At 49.7% G+C, this 15267-nt stretch overlaps 11 non-coding genes and 7 pseudogenes across 11 annotated transcripts; all 18 read left to right on the top strand.

The window, feature by feature from the left end:
- The first annotated feature begins 6044 nt into the window (after positions 1–6044).
- On the top strand, positions 6045–6153 carry LOC148928696 (5S ribosomal RNA; annotated as a pseudogene).
- A 399-nt stretch (positions 6154–6552) lies between these two features.
- Positions 6553–6671, top strand: LOC148928697 (5S ribosomal RNA). The gene has a single exon (XR_016129132.1). It is a non-coding gene; the product is annotated as a 5S ribosomal RNA (ribosomal RNA).
- Positions 6672–7080: 409 nt separating this feature from the next.
- On the top strand, positions 7081–7199 carry LOC148928698 (5S ribosomal RNA). The gene has a single exon (XR_016130062.1). It is a non-coding gene; the product is annotated as a 5S ribosomal RNA (ribosomal RNA).
- A 399-nt stretch (positions 7200–7598) lies between these two features.
- Positions 7599–7707, top strand: LOC148928699 (5S ribosomal RNA; annotated as a pseudogene).
- A 399-nt stretch (positions 7708–8106) lies between these two features.
- LOC148928700 (5S ribosomal RNA) lies at positions 8107–8225 on the top strand. The gene has a single exon (XR_016130092.1). It is a non-coding gene; the product is annotated as a 5S ribosomal RNA (ribosomal RNA).
- A 395-nt stretch (positions 8226–8620) lies between these two features.
- On the top strand, positions 8621–8739 carry LOC148928701 (5S ribosomal RNA). Its single transcript, XR_016130031.1, has one exon. It is a non-coding gene; the product is annotated as a 5S ribosomal RNA (ribosomal RNA).
- Positions 8740–9138: 399 nt separating this feature from the next.
- Positions 9139–9247, top strand: LOC148928702 (5S ribosomal RNA; annotated as a pseudogene).
- A 399-nt stretch (positions 9248–9646) lies between these two features.
- Positions 9647–9763, top strand: LOC148928703 (5S ribosomal RNA). Its single transcript, XR_016129566.1, has one exon. It is a non-coding gene; the product is annotated as a 5S ribosomal RNA (ribosomal RNA).
- Positions 9764–10162: 399 nt separating this feature from the next.
- On the top strand, positions 10163–10271 carry LOC148928704 (5S ribosomal RNA; annotated as a pseudogene).
- A 399-nt stretch (positions 10272–10670) lies between these two features.
- Positions 10671–10789, top strand: LOC148928705 (5S ribosomal RNA). Its single transcript, XR_016129134.1, has one exon. It is a non-coding gene; the product is annotated as a 5S ribosomal RNA (ribosomal RNA).
- A 409-nt stretch (positions 10790–11198) lies between these two features.
- Positions 11199–11317, top strand: LOC148928706 (5S ribosomal RNA). Its single transcript, XR_016130039.1, has one exon. It is a non-coding gene; the product is annotated as a 5S ribosomal RNA (ribosomal RNA).
- A 401-nt stretch (positions 11318–11718) lies between these two features.
- Positions 11719–11827, top strand: LOC148928707 (5S ribosomal RNA; annotated as a pseudogene).
- Positions 11828–12226: 399 nt separating this feature from the next.
- Positions 12227–12345, top strand: LOC148928708 (5S ribosomal RNA). The gene has a single exon (XR_016130093.1). It is a non-coding gene; the product is annotated as a 5S ribosomal RNA (ribosomal RNA).
- Positions 12346–12740: 395 nt separating this feature from the next.
- On the top strand, positions 12741–12859 carry LOC148928709 (5S ribosomal RNA). The gene has a single exon (XR_016130032.1). It is a non-coding gene; the product is annotated as a 5S ribosomal RNA (ribosomal RNA).
- A 399-nt stretch (positions 12860–13258) lies between these two features.
- Positions 13259–13367, top strand: LOC148928710 (5S ribosomal RNA; annotated as a pseudogene).
- Positions 13368–13766: 399 nt separating this feature from the next.
- On the top strand, positions 13767–13883 carry LOC148928711 (5S ribosomal RNA). The gene has a single exon (XR_016129567.1). It is a non-coding gene; the product is annotated as a 5S ribosomal RNA (ribosomal RNA).
- Positions 13884–14282: 399 nt separating this feature from the next.
- Positions 14283–14391, top strand: LOC148928712 (5S ribosomal RNA; annotated as a pseudogene).
- A 399-nt stretch (positions 14392–14790) lies between these two features.
- LOC148928713 (5S ribosomal RNA) lies at positions 14791–14909 on the top strand. The gene has a single exon (XR_016130094.1). It is a non-coding gene; the product is annotated as a 5S ribosomal RNA (ribosomal RNA).
- Positions 14910–15267: the final 358 nt, after the last annotated feature.

The raw sequence follows: 15267 nt of genomic DNA on the forward strand, positions 1-15267 counted from the left end.
TAAGTTTATGACAAATAGTAAAATCTTCTGTTTGCAGTGCAATAAAATTCGTCGAGATGTCTTTTAATCCTCTTTCTGCCATTCTCAAAGAAAACAAACTCGAAGGCCAAAATTACATCGAATGGAAACAAAACTTGGATATCGTTCTCACAGCAGAAGAGTACAAGTTCGTACTCACTACTCCACGCCCAGCTGTCCCGGCTGCTAGTGCCAGCCAAGCATTGCGAGATGCGCATAGACGGTGGCATAAGGCGAATGAGATGGCTAAGTGCTACATGTTGGCTTCTATGTCATCAGTACTCAAGCATCAGCATTCTGCCATGGAAACTGCCGCCGAGATCATGACAAATCTCGCAAATCTTTTTGGTACTCAGAATCGAACGGCTAAGTCTCAAGCCTTTCGGAGTATCATGACGAAGTCTATGAAGGAAGGCTCGTCTGTGAGGCAACACGTCCTCGAGATGATGAGTCACCTCAACCAGATTGAGGTATTGGGAGGGACGATCGATCCCGAGTCCCAGGTTACTATAATCCTTCAGAGTCTTCCCCCTAGCTTCCAGCAGTTCAAGCTCAACTTTGAGATGAACAAACGGAATTATACTTTAGCAGAGTTGCTGACTGAACTTCAGTCGGCGGAGGACCTTATGGTTCAAGCTAAAGTAGCTATGATGAGTATCGCGCCTAATTCCTCTGGCTCTAAGGCTAGAAGAGGAAAGAAAAAGGCACCGAACCAAGTAGCAGTCAACAATGCTAAGGGAAAGAAGAAACAGCGGGGTGACAAGAAGCAAACTGGAAAATGCTTCAAGTGTGGAGAGAAAGGTCATTGGAAGCCAGATTGTCCTAAAAAGGGCAAGGCTACAGGTATGCACCATGCTCTAGTAGTCGAGTCATGTTTGGCTTTGACATCTACTCATACTTGGGTTATTGATACTGGAGCAACTGATCATATATGTTTTGATCCTGACTTGATGCAGGTGACAAGACGGCTACATGATCGTGAGATAGAGGTCCAGCTGGGCGACGCTACGAAAGTGGCGGCCGTTGCAGTGGGAGACGTTTATTTACGTTTTTCTAGTGATAGATTTTGATTTTGAAGAATGTTTTGTTGATACCCTCTTTTAGAAGAAATTTAATTTCAGTTTCTAAATTGTCTTATGATGGATATTCGATTTCTTTTAATGACAATTGCGTTATTAAGAAAGATGGTTCTTATATCTGTCGCAGTATCATGGAAAACAATCTGTACACGATCACTTCTACACAATTTAATCAACGTAAATCAGAACTCAATGCTACATCGAAAATTTCTAAGAAAAGAAAAGAACCTTCAACTTCAATGAATGAAACGTACTTATGGCACCTTAGACTTGGTCATGCCAACGAAAGAAGGATTCATGCGATGGTTGATCAAGATCTTATTAAAGGTCTTGAGAAGGAACCGTTTTCGAAGTGTGAGTCCTGTCTCGAAGGCAAGATGACTAAGAGATCTTTTAGATCAAAGGGGAATAGGGCCAAAGAAGTACTTGAGCTCATTCATACTGATGTGTGTGGACCAATGTCAACCGAGGCAAGGGGCGGTTTTCGATATTTCGTCACCTTTACAGATGACTACTCAAAAATCGGATACATCTATTTGATGCGCTACAAGTCTGAAACTTTTGACAAGTTCAAGGAGTTTAAGGCTAAAGTAGAGACGCAACATGGTAAGAGTATCAAATGCCTGCGATCTGATCGCGGAGGCGAATACCTAAGTGCCGAGTTTTTGGACTATTTATCGGTAGCTGGGATTGAATCCCAAACGACTGCGCCGGGCACACCCCAGCAGAATGGCGTGGCTGAAAGAAGGAATAGGACCTTATTAAATATGGTCAGATCGATGATGAGTTATGCACGGTTACCTGTTTCGTTTTGGGGTCATGCTTTGCTTTCTGCAAACTATCTCTTAGACGTCTTACCTTCTAAATCTGTTCCTACTACCCCATATGAGTTGTGGAATGGGCGTAAGCCCAATCTAGAACATCTCAGAGTATGGGGGTGTCCGGCTCATGTATTGGAAAAGGATCCAACTAAGCTGGAATCTAGGACTGAGGTTTGCGTGTTTATAGGATACCCTAGAGGAACGAAAGCTTATGAATTCTATAGTCTCAGAGATCAGAAAGTGATTGTGAGCACTCATGCCACATTCTTAGAGGAAGACTATGTAATGAATCATAAGTCCAGCAGTGAGATTGCTCTAGAAGAGCTAACTCAAGTTTCAACTTCCATTAACCAAGAACAATTACCAAGTGTAACAACAATTCCAGAAACTTCAACTAATACTCCAGATATTGTAGTGCCGCGCCGCAGTGGGAGGGTCTCTCATGAGCCCGATAGATACATTGGTTTGGGTGAGTGTATGGATCACTCCTCGGACAGCAATGTACTGGATCCCTGGAATTTTGCAGAGGCGCAGGCTGATGTCGATCATTGCGAATGGGTGAAAGCAATGGATTCGGAACTACAATCTATGTTAGACAAAGACGTCTACGATTTGTCTGTCCTACCCGAAGGCTGTACTGCCATTGGGAGCAAGTGGATATACAAACGTAAACGTGGACCCGATGGACGAGTTAAAGTCTTCAAGGCAAGACTAGTGGCTAAGGGGTATACCCAAAAGGAAGGTATCGATTACGATGAGACCTTCTCCCCAGTGGCCATGCTCAAATCGATCCGTATACTTTTGTCTATAGCAGCTTACATGGATTGGGAAGTATGGCAGATGGACGTTAAGACTGCGTTTCTAAACGGGAGTCTTGAGGAGACCATCTACATGGAACAACCCGAAGGCTATGTAGTGAAGGGCAAGGAACACATGGTTTGGAAGCTTAAGAAGGCCATTTATGGTCTCAAGCAAGCATCTAGATCATGGAACCAGTGTTTCGATCAAACTATTCAAAAGTTTGGATTCGAAAAATGCCCTAATGAAAGCTGCGTGTATAAGAAGGTTGAAAAAGGAAATGTTGTGTTCTTAGTTTTGTATGTAGATGACATTCTTCTAATTGGAAACAATAAAAAGATGTTGTCATCAGTGCGAACTTGGTTGTCCAGCCAGTTCGAGATGAAAGATATGGGTGATGCGGGACACATTCTCGGTATCAAGGTTCTTAGGAACCGAGGTAAGAAAATGTTGTGCTTATCCCAAGAATCTTACATCGAAACGGTACTTAGACGCTTTAGCATGCAAGATGCCAAGAAAGGTTTCCTACCTTTTAGACATGGCATCCAGTTGTCTCAAGAGATGTGTCCTAAGACAGCATCTGAGATAGCAGAGATGAGAAGAATACCATATGCCTCGGCAGTTGGTAGTCTCATGTATGCTATGCTTTGTACTAGACCCGATATCTGCTTTGCTGTTGGCATGGTAGCAAGATATCAATCAAATCCCGGCCAAGGACATTGGACTGCCGTAAAGAACATACTCAAGTACCTTAATCGGACTAAGGACTATGTTCTAGTTTACAATGCAGCCGAGCTCTGTCCTTTAGGATATACAGATTCAGACTTTCAGGCTGATCTGGATTCGAGAAAATCAACTTCCGGATATGTGTTTACCTTAGGAGGTGGAGCTATAGTTTGGAAGAGTGTAAAGCAGAAATGCATTGCAGACTCTACCATGGAAGCCGAGTATGTAGCCGCTTCGGAGGCTGCAAAGGAGGCTGTATGGCTTAAGAACTTCCTTCTGGACTTAGGTGTGGTTACGAATATGCCCAAGCGCATCACCGTTTATTGTGATAACTCTGGTGCTGTGGCAAATTCGAGGGAACCACGGGCTCATAAGGCGAGCAAGCACATAGATAGGAAGTATCATATCATTCGAGATATAGTGCAGAGAGGAGACATACAAGTGGTCAAGATTGAGTCAGAAAACAACCTGGCAGATCCTTTCACGAAGGCGTTAGCGGTAAAGCCGTATGAAAGCCATGTTGAAGGAATGGGAGTTCGACTAATTCAAGACCTCAATCCGCTTTCAGTATAAGTGGGAGATTTAGACGTTAGCACATTTTGTATACTCGAAAGTGTTTTGAGTATAAGTGGGAGATTGTTAGAGTTTGTATACTAGAAATCACGTTTCGAGTGATTGAATACTGTAAAACTCTTATTTTATTTTCCAATGAATAAAACAGATTATTTTTGTCATAATGTTGTTATGTTTTACATTTAATGGATGTTAATGCATGTTTAAATGTATAAGTTAACTTAACAAAGTCTAAGTCTTTGTTTTAGTAGACCGGTTGTGGGCGTCGTCCACTTTAAGGTAATACGGTCAGTTCTAAACAAAGAAAAATATGAATTTCACAACCTAGATGGAATTAGACTACCCATCGAGAAAGGTTGCAATGTCAGTCCGTATATTTCTAAGCCTTACTGAAATAAGATGACATTGGTGTGGTATAGCACTGAACGGATCTAACAGCAAGACTTGCCTTGGGCTATCTACTGAAAGGCGAGGTCTTGATAAATATTTATTTCTTAATCAATGTAGGTTAGCATTGAGCATACGGTATTGATTATGCATTGCTTTGACTTATCAAATGGTGCGGGTTTTTCGTAGCCCAATTATCCTGATATATTGGGCAGTGGTGATCGATATCTAGCGGTGCTAGGATTGCTATTATATTGAATCGTGCACGAGGTGAGTCTCGTTTGATAATGTCCTCAAGAGGAGCGCGAAACTAAGTTTTATTATTCGGAACCTAGCTAGTTGGAGTATGATTACTCTATGAATAATAAATGAGTGTTTCATGCTAAGTCCACTCTTGGAATTAATAAGAAGTTAATTAATTAAGTCAATAGCAGACATTAATTAATTAATGGACATATTAATCTTAAGCACGGGAAATGAAAGATAAACGGAAACCCGGATTACTTATAATTTCGGATTTGGATGGGGAGAGTTCAATATTACTTCTGTAGTGGCTGCTCGTAATATTCCAATTATAACTTATATTAAATTGTGGGTTCAATTTAATTAGTAAAAAAAAAAAAGTAAATTGGATGAGCCCATATCCAAAGCCTTCCATAGATCCCTGTCTGGGCCCAAAAGGAACTTAATATAAATAGGAGAATAAAGGAGACAGAAAATACACAATATCTCATATTGCAATTTTCGAAAATTTCGATCTCTCCCAGCTGTAGGAGATTTCGAATTTGAGTCCTATTCCAAAAAGGATTTCTTCTGTCTTCTTTATTTAAGTCCTAGTATTCTAGTAAGATCAGCCCACACTGATATTAGAGTACAGTTCGGGAACCAGAGAGAAGATTTGTGGTCTAGTACTTAAAGCTACACGTGGAGAAGTCGCTAGCCATCTTCAATTCTTTGGAGAATTAATTAGGTATTATTCTACTCCGTAGAAAAGCATGTTTTAGGTTTTCAATATTCTTAAAGCATGATTAATTCAAGTTATGAGCATGATACATGTGATAATTACGCGAATAGATTTTGTCTAAATAATCTGCTAAATAGATCTGATTATTATGTGATTTATTTACATGCTCTTCCGCTGCGTGCACCAACACGGATCCCATCAGAACTCCGAAGTTAAGCGTGCTTGGGCGAGAGTAGTACTAGGATGGGTGACCCCCTGGGAAGTCCTCGTGTTGCACCCCTTTTTGCGAGTGCGTTCATTTTTTTTTTTATTTCCGTTCAGTTGGTCTTGCTGCGGTCCGAAACTCGACTAGCGGTTGGCGGGCGCGAGGACAAAAAGGTACGGCAATCCCCACGAGCCCGTGACGAGCGGGTCCCACAACCTTAAACGTGCCGAAAAACAGTAGCCGCGAACTAAAAGTGGCCGAAATGGCTCGAAACGGCCTCTTTTTGCTTCCCGGAGTAGCCACGGGCTGTACCCGTAGCTCAGCACGTGGGGCTCGGCGAGAGCTTCGCGGTGATATGCTGTGGGTCCCGTAACTCCTTCCGGATCAAAAGTTATGCCCGTCTGAAGGGTGGGGGACCAGAACCTGCGCACGGGAGCGTACGCTATGAAAGAATAAAGTGCGGGACTATTGACGAGTGCGATCATACCAGCACTAATGCACCGGATCCCATCAGAACTCCGAAGTTAAGCGTGCTTGGGCGAGAGTAGTACTAGGATGGGTGACCCCCTCGTGTTGCACCCCTTTTTGCGAGTGCGTTCATTTTTTTATTTTATTTCCGTTCAGTTGGTCTTGCTGCGGTCCGAAACTCGACTAGCGGTTGGCGGGCGCGAGGACAAAAAGGTACGGAAATCCCCACGAGCCGGTGAGAAGCGGGTCCCACAACCTTAAACGCGCCGAAAAACAGTAGCTGCGAACTAAAAGTGGCCGAAATGGCTCGAAACGGCCTCTTTTTGCTTCCCGGAGTAGCCAAGGTCTGTACCCGTGGCTCAGCACGTGGGGCTCGGCGAGAGCTTCGCGGTGATGTGATGTGGGTCCCGTAACTCCTTCCGGATCAAAAGTTATGCCCGTCTGAAGGGTGGGGGACCAGAACCTGCGCACGGGAGCGTACGCTATGAAAGAATAAAGTGCGGGACTATTGACGAGTGCGATCATACCAGCACTAATGCACCGGATCCCATCAGAACTCCGAAGTTAAGCGTGCTTGGGCGAGTGTAGTACTAGGATGGGTGACCCCCTAGGAAGTCCTCGTGTTGCACCCCTTTTTGCGAGTGCGTTCATTTTTTTTTTTTTTTTTTTTTTTTTTCAGTTCAGTTTGTCTTGATGCGGTCCGAAACTCGACTAGCGGTTGGCGAGTGCGAGGACAAAAAGGTACGACAATCCCCACGAGCCGGTGACGAGCGGGTCCCACAACCTTAAACGTGCCGAAAAACAGTAGCTGCGAACTAAAAGTGGCCGAAATGGCTCGAAACGGCCTCTTTTTGCTTCCCGGAGTAGCCACAGGCTGTACCCGTTGCTCAGCACGTGGGGCTCGGCGAGAGCTTCGCAATGATATGCTGTGGGTCCCGTAACTCCCTCCGGATCAAAAGTTATGCCCGTCTGAAGGGTGGGGGACCAGAACCTGCGCACGTAAGCATACGCTATGAAAGAATAAAGTGCGGGGCTAATGACGGGTGCGATCATACCAGCACTAATGCACCGGATTCCATCAAAACTCCGAAGTTAAGCGTGCTTGGGCGAGAGTAGTACTAGGATGGGTGACCCCCTGGGAAGTCCTCGTGTTGCACCCTATTTTGCGAGTGCGTTCATTTTTTTTTTTTATTTCCGTTCAGTTGGTCTTGCTGCGGTCCGAAACTCGACTAGCGGTTGGCGGGCGCGAGGACAAAAAGGTACGGCAATCCCCACGAGCCCGTGACGAGCGGGTCCCACAACCTTAAACGTGCCGAAAAACAGTAGCCGCGAACTAAAAGTGGCCGAAATGGCTCGAAACGGCCTCTTTTTGCTTCCCGGAGTAGCCACGGGCTGTACCCGTAGCTCAGCACGTGGGGCTCGGCGAGAGCTTCACGGTGATATGATGTGGGTCCCGTAACTCCTTCCGGATCAAAAGTTATGCCCGTCTGAAGGGTGGGGGACCAGAACCTGCGCACGGGAGCGTACGCTATGAAAGAATAAAGTGCGGGGCTATTGACGGGTGCGATCATACCAGCACTAATGCACCGGATCCCATCAGAACTCCGAAGTTAAGCGTGCTTGGGCGAGAGTAGTACTAGGATGGGTGATCCCCTCGTGTTGCACCCCTTTTTGCGAGTGCGTTCATTTTTTTATTTTATTTCCGTTCAGTTGGTCTTGCTGCGGTCCGAAACTCGACTAGCGGTTGGCGGGCGCGAGGACAAAAAGGTACGGCAATCCCCACGAGCCCGTGACGAGCGGGTCCCACAACCTTAAACGTGCCGAAAAACAGTAGCCGCGAACTAAAAGTGGCCGAAATGGCTCGAAACGGCCTCTTTTTGCTTCCCGGAGTAGCCACGGGCTGTACCCGTAGCTCAGCACGTGGGGCTCGGCGAGAGCTTCACGGTGATATGATGTGGGTCCCGTAACTCCTTCCGGATCAAAAGTTATGCCCGTCTGAAGGGTGGGGGACCAGAACCTGCGCACGGGAGCGTACGCTATGAAAGAATAAAGTGCGGGGCTAATGACGGGTGCGAACATACCAGCACTAATGCACCGGATCCCATCAGAACTCCGAAGTTAAGCGTGCTTGGGCGAGAGTAGTACTAGGATGGGTGACCCCCTGGGAAATCCTCGTGTTGCAACCCTTTTTGCGAGTGCGTTCATTTTTTTTTTTTTCGTTCAGTTGGTCTTGCTGCGGTCCGAAACTCGACTAGCGGTTGGCGAGTGCGAGGACAAAAAGGTACGGCAATCCCCACGAGCCGGTGACAAGCGGGTCCCACAACCTTAAACGCGCCGAAAAACAGTAGCTGCGAACTAAAAGTGGCCGAAATGGCTCGAAACGGCCTCTTTTTGCTTCCCGGAGTAGCCAAGGTCTGTACCCGTGGCTCAGCACGTGGGGCTCGGCGAGAGCTTCGCGGTGATGTGATGTGGGTCCCGTAACTCCTTCCGGATCAAAAGTTATGCCCGTCTGAAGGGTGGGGGACCAGAACCTGCGCACGGGAGCGTACGCTATGAAAGAATAAAGTGCGGGACTATTGACGAGTGCGATCATACCAGCACTAATGCACCGGATCCCATCAGAACTCCGAAGTTAAGCGTGCTTGGGCGAGAGTAGTACTAGGATGGGTGACCCCCTGGGAAGTCCTCGTGTTGCACCCCTTTTTGCGAGTGCGTTCATTTTTTTTTTTTATTTCCGTTCAGTTGGTCTTGCTGCGGTCCGAAACTCGACTAGCGGTTGGCGGGCGCGAGGACAAAAAGGTACGGCAATCCCCACGAGCCCGTGACGAGCGAGTCCCACAACCTTAAACGTGCCGAAAAACAGTAGCCGCGAACTAAAAGTGGCCGAAATGGCTCGAAACGGCCTCTTTTTGCTTCCCGGAGTAGCCACGGGCTGTACCCATAGCTCAGCACGTGGGGCTCGGCGAGAGCTTCGCGGTGATATGCTGTGGGTCCCGTAACTCCTTCCGGATCAAAAGTTATGCCCGTCTGAAGGGTGGGGGACCAGAACCTGCGCACGGGAGCGTACGCTATGAAAGAATAAAGTGCGGGGCTATTGACGGGTGCGATCATACCAGCACTAATGCACCGGATCCCATCAGAACTCCGAAGTTAAGCGTGCTTGGGCGAGAGTAGTACTAGGATGGGTGACCCCCTCGTGTTGCACCCCTTTTTGCGAGTGCATTCATTTTTTTATTTTATTTCCGTTCAGTTGGTCTTGCTGCGGTCCGAAACTCGACTAGCGGTTGGCGGGCGCGAGGACAAAAAGGTACGGCAATCCCCACGAGCCGGTGACAAGCGGGTCCCACAACCTTAAACGCGCCGAAAAACAGTAGCTGCGAACTAAAAGTGGCCGAAATGGCTCGAAACGGCCTCTTTTTGCTTCCCGGAGTAGCCACAGGCTGTACCCGTTGCTCAGCACGTGGGGCTCGGCGAGAGCTTCGCAATGATATGCTGTGGGTCCCGTAACTCCTTCCGGGTCAAAAGTTATGCCCGTCTGAAGGGTGGGGGACCAGAACCTGCGCACGTAAGCATACGCTATGAAAGAATAAAGTGCGGGGCTAATGACGGGTGCGATCATACCAGCACTAATGCACCGGATTCCATCAGAACTCCGAAGTTAAGCGTGCTTGGGCGAGAGTAGTACTAGGATGGGTGACCCCCTGAAGTCCTCGTGTTGCACCCCATTTTGCGAGTGCGTTCATTTTTTTTTTTTATTTCCGTTCAGTTGGTCTTGCTGCGGTCCGAAACTCGACTAGCGGTTGGCGGGCGCGAGGACAAAAAGGTACGGCAATCCCCACGAGCCCGTGACGAGCGGGTCCCACAACCTTAAACGTGCCGAAAAACAGTAGCCGCGAACTAAAAGTGGCCGAAATGGCTCGAAACGGCCTCTTTTTGCTTCCCGGAGTAGCCACGGGCTGTACCCGTAGCTCAGCACGTGGGGCTCGGCGAGAGCTTCACGGTGATATGATGTGGGTCCCGTAACCCCTTCCGGATCAAAAGTTATGCCCGTCTGAAGGGTGGGGGACCAGAACCTGCGCACGGGAGCGTACGCTATGAAAGAATAAAGTGCGGGGCTATTGACGGGTGCGAACATACCAGCACTAATGCACCGGATCCCATCAGAACTCCGAAGTTAAGCGTGCTTGGGCGAGAGTAGTACTAGGATGGGTGACCCCCTCGTGTTGCACCCCTTTTTGCGAGTGCGTTCATTTTTTTATTTTATTTCCGTTCAGTTGGTCTTGCTGCGGTCCGAAACTCGACTAGCGGTTGGCGGGCGCGAGGACAAAAAGGTACGGAAATCCCCACGAGCCGGTGACAAGCGGGTCCCACAACCTTAAACGCGCCGAAAAACAGTAGCTGCGAACTAAAAGTGGCCGAAATGGCTCGAAACGGCCTCTTTTTGCTTCCCGGAGTAGCCAAGGTCTGTACCCGTGGCTCAGCACGTGGGGCTCGGCGAGAGCTTCGCGGTGATGTGATGTGGGTCCCGTAACTCCTTCCGGATCAAAAGTTATGCCCGTCTGAAGGGTGGGGGACCAGAACCTGCGCACGGGAGCGTACGCTATGAAAGAATAAAGTGCGGGACTATTGACGAGTGCGATCATACCAGCACTAATGCACCGGATCCCATCAGAACTCCGAAGTTAAGCGTGCTTGGGCGAGTGTAGTACTAGGATGGGTGACCCCCTAGGAAGTCCTCGTGTTGCACCCCTTTTTGCGAGTGCGTTCATTTTTTTTTTTTTTTTTTTTTTTTTTCAGTTCAGTTTGTCTTGATGCGGTCCGAAACTCGACTAGCGGTTGGCGAGTGCGAGGACAAAAAGGTACGACAATCCCCACGAGCCGGTGACGAGCGGGTCCCACAACCTTAAACGTGCCGAAAAACAGTAGCTGCGAACTAAAAGTGGCCGAAATGGCTCGAAACGGCCTCTTTTTGCTTCCCGGAGTAGCCACAGGCTGTACCCGTTGCTCAGCACGTGGGGCTCGGCGAGAGCTTCGCAATGATATGCTGTGGGTCCCGTAACTCCCTCCGGATCAAAAGTTATGCCCGTCTGAAGGGTGGGGGACCAGAACCTGCGCACGTAAGCATACGCTATGAAAGAATAAAGTGCGGGGCTAATGACGGGTGCGATCATACCAGCACTAATGCACCGGATTCCATCAGAACTCCGAAGTTAAGCGTGCTTGGGCGAGAGTAGTACTAGGATGGGTGACCCCCTGGGAAGTCCTCGTGTTGCACCCCATTTTGCGAGTGCGTTCATTTTTTTTTTTTTTATTTCCGTTCAGTTGGTCTTGCTGCGGTCCGAAACTCGACTAGCGGTTGGCGGGCGCGAGGACAAAAAGGTACGGCAATCCCCACGAGCCCGTGACGAGCGGGTCCCACAACCTTAAACGTGCCGAAAAACAGTAGCCGCGAACTAAAAGTGGCCGAAATGGCTCGAAACGGCCTCTTTTTGCTTCCCGGAGTAGCCACGGGCTGTACCCGTAGCTCAGCACGTGGGGCTCGGCGAGAGCTTCACGGTGATATGATGTGGGTCCCGTAACTCCTTCCGGATCAAAAGTTATGCCCGTCTGAAGGGTGGGGGACCAGAACCTGCGCACGGGAGCGTACGCTATGAAAGAATAAAGTGCGGGGCTATTGACGGGTGCGATCATACCAGCACTAATGCACCGGATCCCATCAGAACTCCGAAGTTAAGCGTGCTTGGGCGAGAGTAGTACTAGGATGGGTGATCCCCTCGTGTTGCACCCCTTTTTGCGAGTGCGTTCATTTTTTTATTTTATTTCCGTTCAGTTGGTCTTGCTGCGGTCCGAAACTCGACTAGCGGTTGGCGGGCGCGAGGACAAAAAGGTACGGCAATCCCCACGAGCCCGTGACGAGCGGGTCCCACAACCTTAAACGTGCCGAAAAACAGTAGCCGCGAACTAAAAGTGGCCGAAATGGCTCGAAACGGCCTCTTTTTGCTTCCCGGAGTAGCCACGGGCTGTACCCGTAGCTCAGCACGTGGGGCTCGGCGAGAGCTTCACGGTGATATGATGTGGGTCCCGTAACTCCTTCCGGATCAAAAGTTATGCCCGTCTGAAGGGTGGGGGACCAGAACCTGCGCACGGGAGCGTACGCTATGAAAGAATAAAGTGCGGGGCTAATGACGGGTGCGAACATACCAGCACTAATGCACCGGATCCCATCAGAACTCCGAAGTTAAGCGTGCTTGGGCGAGAGTAGTACTAGGATGGGTGACCCCCTGGGAAATCCTCGTGTTGCAACCCTTTTTGCGAGTGCGTTCATTTTTTTTTTTTTCGTTCAGTTGGTCTTGCTGCGGTCCGAAACTCGACTAGCGGTTGGCGAGTGCGAGGACAAAAAGGTACGGCAATCCCCACGAGCCGGTGACAAGCGGGTCCCACAACCTTAAACGCGCCGAAAAACAGTAGCTGCGAACTAAAAGTGGCCGAAATGGCTCGAAACGGCCTCTTTTTGCTTCCCGGAGTAGCCAAGGTCTGTACCCGTGGCTCAGCACGTGGGGCTCGGCGAGAGCTTCGCGGTGATGTGATGTGGGTCCCGTAACTCCTTCCGGATCAAAAGTTATGCCCGTCTGAAGGGTGGGGGACCAGAACCTGCGCACGGGAGCGTACGCTATGAAAGAATAAAGTGCGGGACTATTGACGAGTGCGATCATACCAGCACTAATGCACCGGATCCCATCAGAACTCCGAAGTTAAGCGTGCTTGGGCGAGAGTAGTACTAGGATGGGTGACCCCCTGGGAAGTCCTCGTGTTGCACCCCTTTTTGCGAGTGCGTTCATTTTTTTTTTTTATTTCCGTTCAGTTGGTCTTGCTGCGGTCCGAAACTCGACTAGCGGTTGGCGGGCGCGAGGACAAAAAGGTACGGCAATCCCCACGAGCCCGTGACGAGCGAGTCCCACAACCTTAAACGTGCCGAAAAACAGTAGCCGCGAACTAAAAGTGGCCGAAATGGCTCGAAACGGCCTCTTTTTGCTTCCCGGAGTAGCCACGGGCTGTACCCATAGCTCAGCACGTGGGGCTCGGCGAGAGCTTCGCGGTGATATGCTGTGGGTCCCGTAACTCCTTCCGGATCAAAAGTTATGCCCGTCTGAAGGGTGGGGGACCAGAACCTGCGCACGGGAGCGTACGCTATGAAAGAATAAAGTGCGGGGCTATTGACGGGTGCGATCATACCAGCACTAATGCACCGGATCCCATCAGAACTCCGAAGTTAAGCGTGCTTGGGCGAGAGTAGTACTAGGATGGGTGACCCCCTCGTGTTGCACCCCTTTTTGCGAGTGCGTTCATTTTTTTATTTTATTTCCGTTCAGTTGGTCTTGCTGCGGTCCGAAACTCGACTAGCGGTTGGCGGGCGCGAGGACAAAAAGGTACGGCAATCCCCACGAGCCGGTGACAAGCGGGTCCCACAACCTTAAACGCGCCGAAAAACAGTAGCTGCGAACTAAAAGTGGCCGAAATGGCTCGAAACGGCCTCTTTTTGCTTCCCGGAGTAGCCACAGGCTGTACCCGTTGCTCAGCACGTGGGGCTCGGCGAGAGCTTCGCAATGATATGCTGTGGGTCCCGTAACTCCTTCCGGGTCAAAAGTTATGCCCGTCTGAAGGGTGGGGGACCAGAACCTGCGCACGTAAGCATACGCTATGAAAGAATAAAGTGCGGGGCTAATGACGGGTGCGATCATACCAGCACTAATGCACCGGATTCCATCAGAACTCCGAAGTTAAGCGTGCTTGGGCGAGAGTAGTACTAGGATGGGTGACCCCCTGAAGTCCTCGTGTTGCACCCCATTTTGCGAGTGCGTTCATTTTTTTTTTTTATTTCCGTTCAGTTGGTCTTGCTGCGGTCCGAAACTCGACTAGCGGTTGGCGGGCGCGAGGACAAAAAGGTACGGCAATCCCCACGAGCCCGTGACGAGCGGGTCCCACAACCTTAAACGTGCCGAAAAACAGTAGCCGCGAACTAAAAGTGGCCGAAATGGCTCGAAACGGCCTCTTTTTGCTTCCCGGAGTAGCCACGGGCTGTACCCGTAGCTCAGCACGTGGGGCTCGGCGAGAGCTTCACGGTGATATGATGTGGGTCCCGTAACTCCTTCCGGATCAAAAGTTATGCCCGTCTGAAGGGTGGGGGACCAGAACCTGCGCACGGGAGCGTACGCTATGAAAGAATAAAGTGCGGGGCTATTGACGGGTGCGATCATACCAGCACTAATGCACCGGATCCCATCAGAACTCCGAAGTTAAGCGTGCTTGGGCGAGAGTAGTACTAGGATGGGTGATCCCCTCGTGTTGCACCCCTTTTTGCGAGTGCGTTCATTTTTTTATTTTATTTCCGTTCAGTTGGTCTTGCTGCGGTCCGAAACTCGACTAGCGGTTGGCGGGCGCGAGGACAAAAAGGTACGGCAATCCCCACGAGCCCGTGACGAGCGGGTCCCACAACCTTAAACGTGCCGAAAAACAGTAGCCGCGAACTAAAAGTGGCCGAAATGGCTCGAAACGGCCTCTTTTTGCTTCCCGGAGTAGCCACGGGCTGTACCCGTAGCTCAGCACGTGGGGCTCGGCGAGAGCTTCACGGTGATATGATGTGGGTCCCGTAACTCCTTCCGGATCAAAAGTTATGCCCGTCTGAAGGGTGGGGGACCAGAACCTGCGCACGGGAGCGTACGCTATGAAAGAATAAAGTGCGGGGCTAATGACGGGTGCGAACATACCAGCACTAATGCACCGGATCCCATCAGAACTCCGAAGTTAAGCGTGCTTGGGCGAGAGTAGTACTAGGATGGGTGACCCCCTGGGAAATCCTCGTGTTGCAACCCTTTTTGCGAGTGCGTTCATTTTTTTTTTTTTCGTTCAGTTGGTCTTGCTGCGGTCCGAAACTCGACTAGCGGTTGGCGAGTGCGAGGACAAAAAGGTACGGCAATCCCCACGAGCCGGTGACAAGCGGGTCCCACAACCTTAAACGCGCCGAAAAACAGTAGCTGCGAACTAAAAGTGGCCGAAATGGCTCGAAACGGCCTCTTTTTGCTTCCCGGAGTAGCCAAGGTCTGTACCCGTGGCTCAGCACGTGGGGCTCGGCGAGAGCTTCGCGGTGATGTGATGTGGGTCCCGTAACTCCTTCCGGATCAAAAGTTATGCCCGTCTGAAGGGTGGGGGACCAGAACCTGCGCACGGGAG

The sequence above is a fragment of the Salvia hispanica genome, chromosome 4 (genome assembly GCF_029641045.1).
Source record: "Salvia hispanica isolate PSC_SH4W2 chromosome 4, Shi_PSC_v1, whole genome shotgun sequence".
NCBI lineage: Eukaryota > Viridiplantae > Streptophyta > Magnoliopsida > Lamiales > Lamiaceae > Salvia > Salvia hispanica.